General features: G+C 45.3%; 3 long non-coding RNA genes across 59 annotated transcripts; 1 reads left to right on the top strand and 2 right to left on the bottom strand.

Annotated features, from left to right (window-relative positions):
- Positions 1-3948: 3948 nt before the first annotated feature.
- Positions 3949-5194, top strand: LOC127925284 (uncharacterized). Of its 11 annotated transcripts, XR_008120338.1 has the most exons (5): positions 3949-4097; positions 4156-4217; positions 4417-4447; positions 4485-5018; positions 5086-5194. It is a non-coding gene; the product is annotated as an uncharacterized LOC127925284 (long non-coding RNA). The 11 variants fall into 11 exon arrangements; XR_008120340.1 differs by lacking the exon at positions 4156-4217 and having other exon boundaries at positions 3949-4066; positions 4355-4447; XR_008120339.1 differs by lacking the exon at positions 4156-4217 and having other exon boundaries at positions 3949-4066; positions 4324-4447.
- Positions 4239-5859, bottom strand: LOC127925286 (uncharacterized). Its single transcript, XR_008120345.1, has 3 exons — positions 5468-5859; positions 5127-5374; positions 4239-4303 (listed from the first exon to the last, which is right to left on the bottom strand). It is a non-coding gene; the product is annotated as an uncharacterized LOC127925286 (long non-coding RNA).
- A 1405-nt stretch (positions 5860-7264) lies between these two features.
- Positions 7265-10290, bottom strand: LOC127925295 (uncharacterized). 47 transcript variants are annotated; one of them, XR_008120366.1, is made up of 9 exons: positions 9590-9913; positions 8885-9342; positions 8423-8602; positions 8122-8233; positions 7862-8061; positions 7631-7735; positions 7512-7584; positions 7400-7455; positions 7274-7323 (listed from the first exon to the last, which is right to left on the bottom strand). It is a non-coding gene; the product is annotated as an uncharacterized LOC127925295 (long non-coding RNA). The 47 variants fall into 47 exon arrangements; XR_008120359.1 differs by having other exon boundaries at positions 7270-7323; positions 7400-7584; XR_008120356.1 differs by lacking the exon at positions 7400-7455 and having other exon boundaries at positions 7271-7323; positions 7456-7584.
- Positions 10291-10305: the final 15 nt, after the last annotated feature.

Genomic DNA, 10305 nt, shown 5'->3' with positions numbered 1-10305 from the left:
AAAGTGATGAGAATCATGATGAAAGTGATGAGAATCATGATGAAAGTGATGAGAATCATGATGAAAGTGATGAGAATCATGATGAAAGTGATGAGAATCATGATGAAAGTGATTAGAATCATGATGAAAGTGATGAGAATCATGATGAAAGTGATGAGAATCATGATGAAAGTGATGAGAATCATGATGAAAGTGATGAGAATCATGATGAAAGTGATGAGAATCATGATGAAAGTGATGAGAATCATGATGAAAGTGATGAGAATCATGATGAAAGTGATTAGAATCATGATGAAAGTGATGAGAATCATGATGAAAGTGATGAGAATCATGATGAAAGTGATGAGAATCATGATGAAAGTGATTAGAATCATGATGAAAGTGATGAGAATGATGAAAGTGAGAATGAGAATCATGAGAATCATGATGAAAGTGAGAATCTTTATGAAAGTGATGAGAATCATGATGAAAGTGATGAGAATCATGATGAAATGAAAGTGATGAGAATCATGATGAAAGTGATGAGAATCATGATGAAAGTGATTAGAATCATGATGAAAGTGATGAGAATCATGATGAAAGTGATGAGAATCATGATGAAAGTGATGAGAATCATGATGAAAGTGATGAGAATCATGATGAAATGATGAGAATCATGATGAAATAGATGAGAATCATGATGAAAGTGATGAGAATCATGATGAAAGTGATGAGAATCATGATGAAAGTGATGAGAATCATGATGAAAGTGATGGAATCATGATGAAAGTGATGAGAATCATGATGAAAGTGATGAAAGCTTAGAATCATGATGAAAGTGATGAGAATCATGATTAGAATCATGATGAAGTGAGAATGTATGAAACATGAGAATCTGATAAATCATGATCATGAAAGCGATTAGAATCTAAAAGTGGCATATATTATTATGATGAAAGTGATTAGAATCATGATGAAAGTGATGAGAATCATGATGAAAGTGATTAGAATCATGATGAAAGTGATGAGAATCATGATGAAATAGATGAGAATCATGATGAAAGTGATGAGAATCATGATGAAAATCATGATGAGAATCATGATGAAAGTGATGAGAATCATGATGAAAGTGATGAGAATCATGATGAAAGTGATGAGAATCATGATGAAAGTGATGAGAATCATGATGAAAGTGATGAGATGAGAATCATGATGAAATGGATTAGAATCATGATGAAATAGATTAGAATCATGATGAAATAGATTAGAATCATGATGAAATAGATTAGAATCATGATGAAATAGATTAGAATCCTGATGAAAGTGATGAGAATCATGATGAAAGTGATGAGAATCATGATGAAAGTGATTAGAATCATGATGAAAGTGATGAGAATCATGATGAAAGTGATGAGAATCATGATGAAAGTGATGAGAATCATGATGAAAGTGATGAGAATCATGATGAAAGTGATTAGAATCATGATGAAAGTGATGAGAATCATGATGAAAGTGATGAGAATCATGATGAAAGTGATTAGAATCATGATGAAAGTGATGAGAATCATGATGAAAGTGATGAGAATCATGATGAAAGTGATGAGAATCATGATGAAAGTGATGAGAATCATGATGAAAGTGATGAGAATCATGATGAAAGTGATGAGAATCATGATGAAAGTGATGAGAATCATGATGAAAGTGATGAGAATCATGATGAAAGTGATGAGAATCATGAAAGTGATGAGAATCATGATGAAAGTGATGAGAATCATGATGAAAGTGATGAGAATCATGATGAAAGTGATGAGAATCATGATGAAATTGATGAGAATCTTTATGAAAGTGATGAGAATCATGATGAAAGTGATGAGAATCATGATGAAAGTGATGAGAATCATGATGAAAGTGATGAGAATCATGATGAAAGTGATTAGAATCATGATGAAATAGATTAGAATCATGATGAAAGTGATTAGAATCATGATGAAAGTGATTAGAATCATGATGAAAGTGATGAGAATCATGATGAAAGTGATGAGAATCATGATGAAAGTGATGAGAATCATGATGAAAGTGATGAGAATCATGATGAAATTGATGAGAATCATGATGAAAGTGATGAGAATCATGATGAAAGTGATTAGAATCATGATGAAAGTGATTAGAATCATGATGAAAGTGATGAGAATCATGATGAAAGTGATGAGAATCATGATGAAAGTGATTAGAATCATGATGAAATAGATTAGAATCCTGATGAGAATCATGATGAAAGTGATTAGAATCATGATGAAAGTGATTAGAATGATGAAAGTGATGAGAATCATGATGAAATTGATGAGAATCATGATGAGAATCGTGATGAGAATCATGATGAAAGTGATGAGAATCGTGATGAGAATCGTGATGAGAATCATGATGAAAGTGATGAGAATCATGATGAAAGTGATTAGAATCATGATGAAAGTGATTAGAATCATGATGAAAGTGATGAGAATCATGATGAAAGTGATTAGAATGATGAAAGTGATGAGAATCATGATGAAAGTGATGAGAATCATGATGAAAGTGATGAGAATCATGATGAAAGTGATGAGAATCATGATGAAAATCGTGATGAGAATCATGATGAAGTGATGAGAAATCATGATGAAAGTGATTAGAATCATGATGAAAGTGATTAGAATCCTGATGAAAGTGATGAGAATCATGATGAAAGTGATGAGAATCATGATGAAAGTGATGAGAATCATGATGAAATAGATTAGAATCGATGATGAAAGTGATTAGAATCATGATGAAAGTGATGAGAATCATGATGAAAGTGATGAGAATCATGATGAAATAGATGAATCAGAATGATGAGAATCATGATGAGTGATTAGAATGATGAAAGTGATGAGAATCATGATGAAAGTGATGAGAATCATGATGAAAGTGATGAGAATCATGATGAAAGTGATGAGAATCATGATGAAAGTGATGAGAATCATGATGAAAGTGATGAGAATCATGATGAAAGTGATGAGAATCATGATGAAAGTGATGAGAATCATGATGAAAGTGATGAGAATCATGATGAAAGTGATGAGAATCATGATGAAAGTGATGAGAATCATGATGAAAGTGATGAGAATCATGATGAAAGTGATGAGAATCATGATGAAAGTGATGAGAATCATGATGAAAGTGATGAGAATCATGATGAAAGTGATGAGAATCCTGATGAAAGTGATTAGAATCATGATGAAAGTGATGAGAATCATGATGAAAGTGATGAGAATCATGATGAAAGTGATTAGAATCATGATGAAAGTGATTAGAATCCTGATGAAAGTGATTAGAATCATGATGAAAGTGATTAGAATCATGATGAAAGTGATTAGAATCATGATGAAAGTGATGAGAATCATGATGAAAGTGATGAGAATCATGATGAAAGTGATTAGAATCATGATGAAAGTGATGAGAATCATGAAAGTGATGAGAATCATGAGGTTATTCTAATGGTTGTGTGTGTGTGTGTGTGGTTTTAGTCAGTAGAATTATACATCTGTGAGTGTAGTTTTTGGTCAGAGTGTATAACTATATCTGTATTATAGTATCTTAAAACAGTCTGATTCGGTGCCGACCTTAGCTGGGGGCCACTGAGAGTACGTCCCAGGGTCTCCCTGTCTTGAGGGAGGAGTGATTCTCATGGACTCCCCTAATCTTTGTGGGCTGGGTAGCAGGACAGTGTGTGCGTAGGATACCTACTGTTTGTGTGTGAATGTAAGGAGTAAGGAGCCGGTATTAAATGAATGGTTTTAAACAACAGACCAGCGTTCTCCTGAATAAACCTCATTGACTGTTTTAGCCTCCGTCTGTTTCATTCTCTCAGATTTCTTCAATGACGAGCAGCTGTTTCTGATCCTGGAGTTTGAGTTTGGAGGCAGAGACCTGGAGAACAGTAATGGACAGGTGAGGAGACCTGGAGAACAGTAATGGACAGGTGAGGAGACCTGGAGAACAGTAATGGACAGGTGAGGACACCTGGAGAACAGTAATGGACAGGTGAGGAGACCTGGAGAACAGTAATGGACAGGTGAGGACACCTGGAGAACAGTAATGGACAGGTGGGAGACCTGAGAACAGTAATGGACAGGTGAGGACCTGGAGAACAGTAATGGACAGGTGAGGACACCTGGAGAACAGTAATGGACAGGTGAGGACACCTGGAGAACAGTAATGGACAGGTGAGAACAGGGACAGGTGAGGACCTGGAGAACAGTAATGGACAGGTGAGGAGACCTGGAGAACAGTAATGGACAGGTGAGGACACCTGAGAACAGTAATGGACAGGTGAGGAGACCTGGAGAACAGTAATGGACAGGTGAGGAGACCTGGAGAACAGTAATGGACAGGTGAGGACACCTGGAGAACAGTAATGGACAGGTGAGGAGACCTGGAGAACAGTAATGGACAGGTGAGGAGAACCAGGTGAGGAGAACAGTAATGGACAGGTGAGGAGACCTGGAGAACAGTAATGGACAGGTGAGGAGACCTGGAGAACAGTAATGGACAGGTGAGGACACCTGGAGAACAGTAATGGACAGGTGAGGACACCTGGAGAACAGTAATGGACAGGTGAGGACACCTGGAGAACAGTAATGGACAGGTGAGGAGACCTGGAGAACAGTAATGGACAGGTGAGGAGAACAGTAATGGACAGGTGAGGAGAACAGTAATGGACAGGTGAGGAGAACAGTAATGGACAGGTGAGGAGACCTGGAGAACAGTAATGGACAGGTGAGGAGACCTGGAGAACAGTAATGGACAGGTGAGGACACCTGGAGAACAGTAATGGACAGGTGAGGACACCTGGAGAACAGTAATGGACAGGTGAGGAGACCTGGAGAACAGTAATGGACAGGTGAGGAGACCTGGAGAACAGTAATGGACAGGTGAGGAGACCTGGAGAACAGTAATGGACAGGTGAGGACACCTGGAGAACAGTAATGGACAGGTGAGGAGACCTGGAGAACAGTAATGGACAGGTGAGGAGAACAGTAATGGACAGGTGAGAACAGGTAATGGACAGGTGAGGAGAACAGTAATGGACAGGTGAGGACACCTGGAGAACAGTAATGGACAGGTGAGGAGACCTGGAGAACAGTAATGGACAGGTGAGGACACCTGGAGAACAGTAATGGACAGGTGAGGACACCTGGAGAACAGTAATGGACAGGTGAGGACACCTGGAGAACAGTAATGGACAGGTGAGGACACCTGGAGAACAGTAATGGACAGGTGAGGAGACCTGGAGAACAGTAATGGACAGGTGAGGACACCTGGAGAACAGTAATGGACAGGTGAGGACACCTGGAGAACAGTAATGGACAGGTGAGGAGACCTGGAGAACAGTAATGGACAGGTGAGGACACCTGGAGAACAGTAATGGACAGGTGAGGACACCTGGAGAACAGTAATGGACAGGTGAGGACACCTGGTTCTGTTTGGTTCTCTACAGTATATCTGATTGGGTGTTTGGTTCTCTACAGTATATCTGATTGGGTGTTTGGTTCTCTACAGTATATCTGATTGGGTGTTTGGTTCTCTACAGTATATCTGATTGGGTGTTTGGTTCTCTACAGTATATCTGATTGGGTGTTTGGTTCTCTACAGTATATCTGATTGGGTGTTTGGTCTTGTGATATGTTTATGAACATAACGAAACTCGCCTCCCTTCCTCTTCCCCCCCCCCCTTTCCTCTCCCTGTCCTGTCCACTTTCTCTCCTCCCTCTCTCCTCCCATCCTCCTCTCTCCTTTCTCTCCTCTCTCTCTCTCCCCTCTCTCCTCTCCCCTTCTCCTCCTCTCCCCTCCTCCTCTCTCCTCCCATCCTCCTCTCTCTCTCCTCTCCCTCTCTCCTCCTCTCCTCTCTCCTCTCCCTCCTCCTCCTCTCTCCTCCTCTCCTCTCTCCTCCTCTCCCCTCCTCTCCTCTCTCTCCCTCCCCTCTCTCCTCTCCCATTCTCCTCTCTCCTCCCATCCTCCTCTCTCTCCTCTCTCCCCTTCTCCTCTCGTCCTCCCCTCCCTCCTCTCCTCTCTCCTCCCATCCTCCTCTCTCTCTCCTCTCCCTCTCTCTCCTCCTCTCCTCTCTCCTCTCCCTCCCCTCTCTCCTCCTCTCCCCTCCTCCCCTCTCCCCTCCTCTCTCCTCCCTCTCCCCTCCTCTCTCTCTCTCCCCTCTCTCTCTCCTCCCCTCTCTCTCTCCTCCTCTCCCTCTCTCCTCCTCCTCTCTCTCCTCTCCCCTTCTCCTCTCTCCTCCCCTCCTCTCTCTCTCTCCTCCTCTCTCTCTCTCCTCCCATCCTCCCCTCCCTCCTCTCCTCCCATCCTCCTCTCTCTCTCCTCTCCCTCTCTCTCCTCCTCTCCTCTCTCCTCTCCCTCCCCTCTCTCCTCCTCTCCCTCTCCCCTCCTCTCCCTCTCCTCTCCCTTCTCCTCTCTCCTCCCCTCCTCTCCCTCCTCTCCTCTCTCTCTCTCCCTCCTCTCCTCCTCTCCTCTCTCTCTCTCCCTCTCCTCTCTCCCCCTCTCTCTCCTCTCCTCTCTCCTCTCCCTCTCCCTCCCCTCCCTCTCTCCTCTCCTCTCCCCTCCTCTCTCCTCCCCCTCTCCTCTCTCTCTCCCCTCCTCTCCTCTCCCTCTCTCCCTCCTCCTCCCCTCTGATGGTAGCTCTCTCCTATCCCCTCCATCAGGTGACTGCTGCTCTGGCTGTCTCTCCTCTCCTCTCCCTCTGCTTCCTCCAGGAGCTCCTCCTCCCCTCTCCCCTCCCTGTCTGTCTCCCTGTCTCCTCTCCCCTCTGTCTGTCTCCCCTTCTCCTCTCCTCCATCAGGTGACTGCTGCTCTGGCTGTGGCTGAACAGGAGCTCTGCTTTGAACACAGGTCTGTCTGTCTGTCTGTCTGTCTGTCTGTCTGTCTGTCTGTCTGTCTGTCTGTCTGTCTGTCTGCTGGCGTCGTCTGATGGTAGCTAAGAGTATCCTCCATCAGGTGACTGCTGCTCTGGCTGTGGCTGAACAGGAGCTCTGCTTTGAACACAGGTCTGTCTGTCTGTCTGTCTGTCTGTCTGTCTGTCTGTCTGAGAGTATCCTCCATCAGGTGACTGCTGCTCTGGCTGTGGCTGAACAGGATCTCTGCTTTGAACACAGGTCTGTCTGTCTGTCTGTCTGTCTGTCTGTCTGTCAACACCTAACTGTGTGTGTTTAGTAACCTGTTTTCCTGTCCTCAGAGACCTCCACTGGGGTAATGTCTGTCTAACCTGTCTGTCTGTCTCTCTGTCTGTCTCTCTGTCTAACCTGTCTTCCTGTCCTCAGAGACCTCCACTGTCTGTCTGTCTGTCTCTCTGTCTGTCTGTCTGTCTGTCTGTCTAACCTGTCTTCCTGTCCTCAGAGACCTCCACTGGGGTAATGTCTGTCTCTCTGTCTAACCTGTCTTCCTGTCCTCAGAGACCTCCACTGGGGTAATGTCTGTCTGTCTGTCTAACCTGTCTTCCTGTCCTCAGAGACCTCCACTGGGGTAATGTCTGTCTCTCTGTCTAACCTGTCTTCCTGTCCTCAGAGACCTCCACTGGGGTAATGTCTCTCTGTCTGTCTCTCTGTCTAACCTGTCTGTCTGTCTGTCTAACCTGTCTCTCTGTCTAACCTGTCTTCCTGTCCTCAGAGACCTCCACTGGGGTAATGTCTGTCTCTGTCTGTCTCTCTGTCTAACCTGTCTTCCTGTCCTCAGAGACCTCCACTGGGGTAATGTCTGTCTCTGTCTGTCTGTCTAACCTGTCTTCCTGTCCTCAGAGACCTCCACTGGGGTAATGTCTGTCTGTCTGTCTCTCTGTCTAACCTCTCTTCCTGTCCTCAGAGACCTCCACTGGGGTAATGTCTGTCTCTGTCTGTCTCTCTGTCTAACCTGTCTTCCTGTCCTCAGAGACCTCCACTGGGGTAATGTCTGTCTCTCTGTCTGTCTCTCTGTCTAACCTGTCTTCCTGTCCTCAGAGACCTCCACTGGGGTAATGTCTGTCTCTGTCTGTCTCTCTGTCTAACCTGTCTTCCTGTCCTCAGAGACCTCCACTGGGGTAATGTCTGTCTCTCTGTCTGTCTGTCTAACCTGTCTGTCCTCAGAGACCTCCACTGGGGTAATGTCTGTCTCTCTGTCTAACCTGTCTTCCTGTCCTCAGAGACCTCCACTGGGGTAATGTCTGTCTCTCTGTCTAACCTGTCTTCCTGTCCTCAGAGACCTCCACTGGGGTAATGTCTGTCTGTCTCTCTGTCTAACCTGTCTTCCTGTCCTCAGAGACCTCCACTGGGGTAATGTCTGTCTCTCTGTCTGTCTGTCTAACCTGTCTGTCCTCTGTCTAACCTGAGACCTCCACTGGGGTAATGTCTGTCTCTCTGTCTGTCTGTCTAACCTGTCTGTCCTCAGAGACCTCCACTGGGGTAATGTCTGTCTCTCTGTCTAACCTGTCTTCCTGTCCTCAGAGACCTCCACTGGGGTAATGTCTGTCTCTCTGTCTAACCTGTCTTCCTGTCCTCAGAGACCTCCACTGGGGTAATGTCTGTCTCTCTGTCTGTCTCTCTGTCTAACCTGTCTTCCTGTCCTCAGAGACCTCCACTGGGGTAATGTCTGTCTGTCTGTCTGTCTCTCTGTCTAACCTGTCTTCCTGTCCTCAGAGACCTCCACTGGGGTAATGTCTGTCTGTCTGTCTAACCTGTCTGTCCTCAGAGACCTCCACTGGGGTAATGTCTGTCTCTCTGTCTAACCTGTCTTCCTGTCCTCAGAGACCTCCACTGGGGTAATGTCTGTCTGTCTGTCTAACCTGTCTGTCCTCAGAGACCTCCACTGGGGTAATGTCTGTCTCTGTCTAACCTGTCTTCCTGTCCTCAGAGACCTCCACTGGGGTAATGTCTGTCTCTCTGTCTGTCTCTCTGTCTAACCTGTCTGTCCTCAGAGACCTCCACTGGGGTAATGTCTGTCTGTCTGTCTGTCTGTCTAACCTGTCTTCCTGTCCTCAGAGACCTCCACTGGGGTAATGTCTGTCTCTCTGTCTAACCTGTCTTCCTGTCCTCAGAGACCTCCACTGGGGTAATGTCTGTCTCTCTGTCTAACCTGTCTGTCCTCAGAGACCTCCACTGGGGTAATGTCTGTCTCTCTGTCTGTCTCTCTGTCTAACCTGTCTTCCTGTCCTCAGAGACCTCCACTGGGGTAATGTCTGTCTCTCTGTCTAACCTGTCTTCCTGTCCTCAGAGACCTCCACTGGGGTAATGTCTGTCTCTCTGTCTAACCTGTCTGTCCTCAGAGACCTCCACTGGGGTAATGTCTGTCTTTCTGTCTGTCTGTCTGTCTAACCTGTCTTCCAGGCCTCAGAGACCTCCACTGGGGTAATGTCTGTCTCTGTCTAACCTGTCTTCCTGTCCTCAGAGACCTCCACTGGGGTAATGTCTGTCTAACCTGTCTCTCTGTCTAACCTGTCTGTCCTCAGAGACCTCCACTGGGGTAATGTCTGTCTGTCTGTCTGTCTGTCTGTCTCTCTGTCTAACCTGTCTTCCTGTCCTCAGAGACCTCCACTGGGATAATGTCTGTCTGTCTGTCTAACCTGTCTGTCCTCAGAGACCTCCACTGGGGTAATGTCTGTCTCTCTGTCTAACCTGTCTTCCTGTCCTCAGAGACCTCCACTGGGGTAATGTCTGTCTGTCTGTCTGTCTAACCTGTCTCTCTGTCTAACCTGTCTCTCTGTCTAACCTGTCTTCCTGTCCTCAGAGACCTCCACTGGGGTAATGTCTGTCTGTCTGTCTAACCTGTCTCTCTGTCTAACCTGTCTCTCTGTCTAACCTGTCTTCCTGTCCTCAGAGACCTCCACTGGGGTAATGTCTGTCTGTCTGTCTGTCTGTCTGTCTGTCTGTCTGTCTGTCCTGTCTGTCTGTCTGTCTAACCTGTCTCTCTGTCTAACCTGTCTGTCCTCAGAGACCTCCACTGGGGTAATGTCTGTCTCTCTGTCTAACCTGTCTGTCCTCAGAGACCTCCACTGGGGTAATGTCTGTCTGTCTCTCTGTCTAACCTGTCTAACCTGTCTGTCTGTCTGTCTGTCTGTCTGTCTGTCTGTCTGTCCTCAGAGACCTCCACTGGGGTAATGTCTGTCTCTCTGTCTAACCTGTCTGTCCTCAGAGACCTCCACTGGGGTAATGTCTGTCTGTCTAACCTGTCTGTCTGTCTAACCTGTCTGTCCTCAGAGACCTCCACTGGGGTAATGTGTTGGTTCAGTCCACTAAGGAGAAGGAGGGGAGTTTCCTCCTCAATGGAACAAACCATTCC

The sequence above is a fragment of the Oncorhynchus keta genome, unplaced genomic scaffold (assembly GCF_023373465.1).
Source record: "Oncorhynchus keta strain PuntledgeMale-10-30-2019 unplaced genomic scaffold, Oket_V2 Un_contig_5411_pilon_pilon, whole genome shotgun sequence".
Lineage (NCBI taxonomy): Eukaryota > Metazoa > Chordata > Actinopteri > Salmoniformes > Salmonidae > Oncorhynchus > Oncorhynchus keta.
This window is presented reverse-complemented; position numbering and strand designations above follow the sequence as displayed.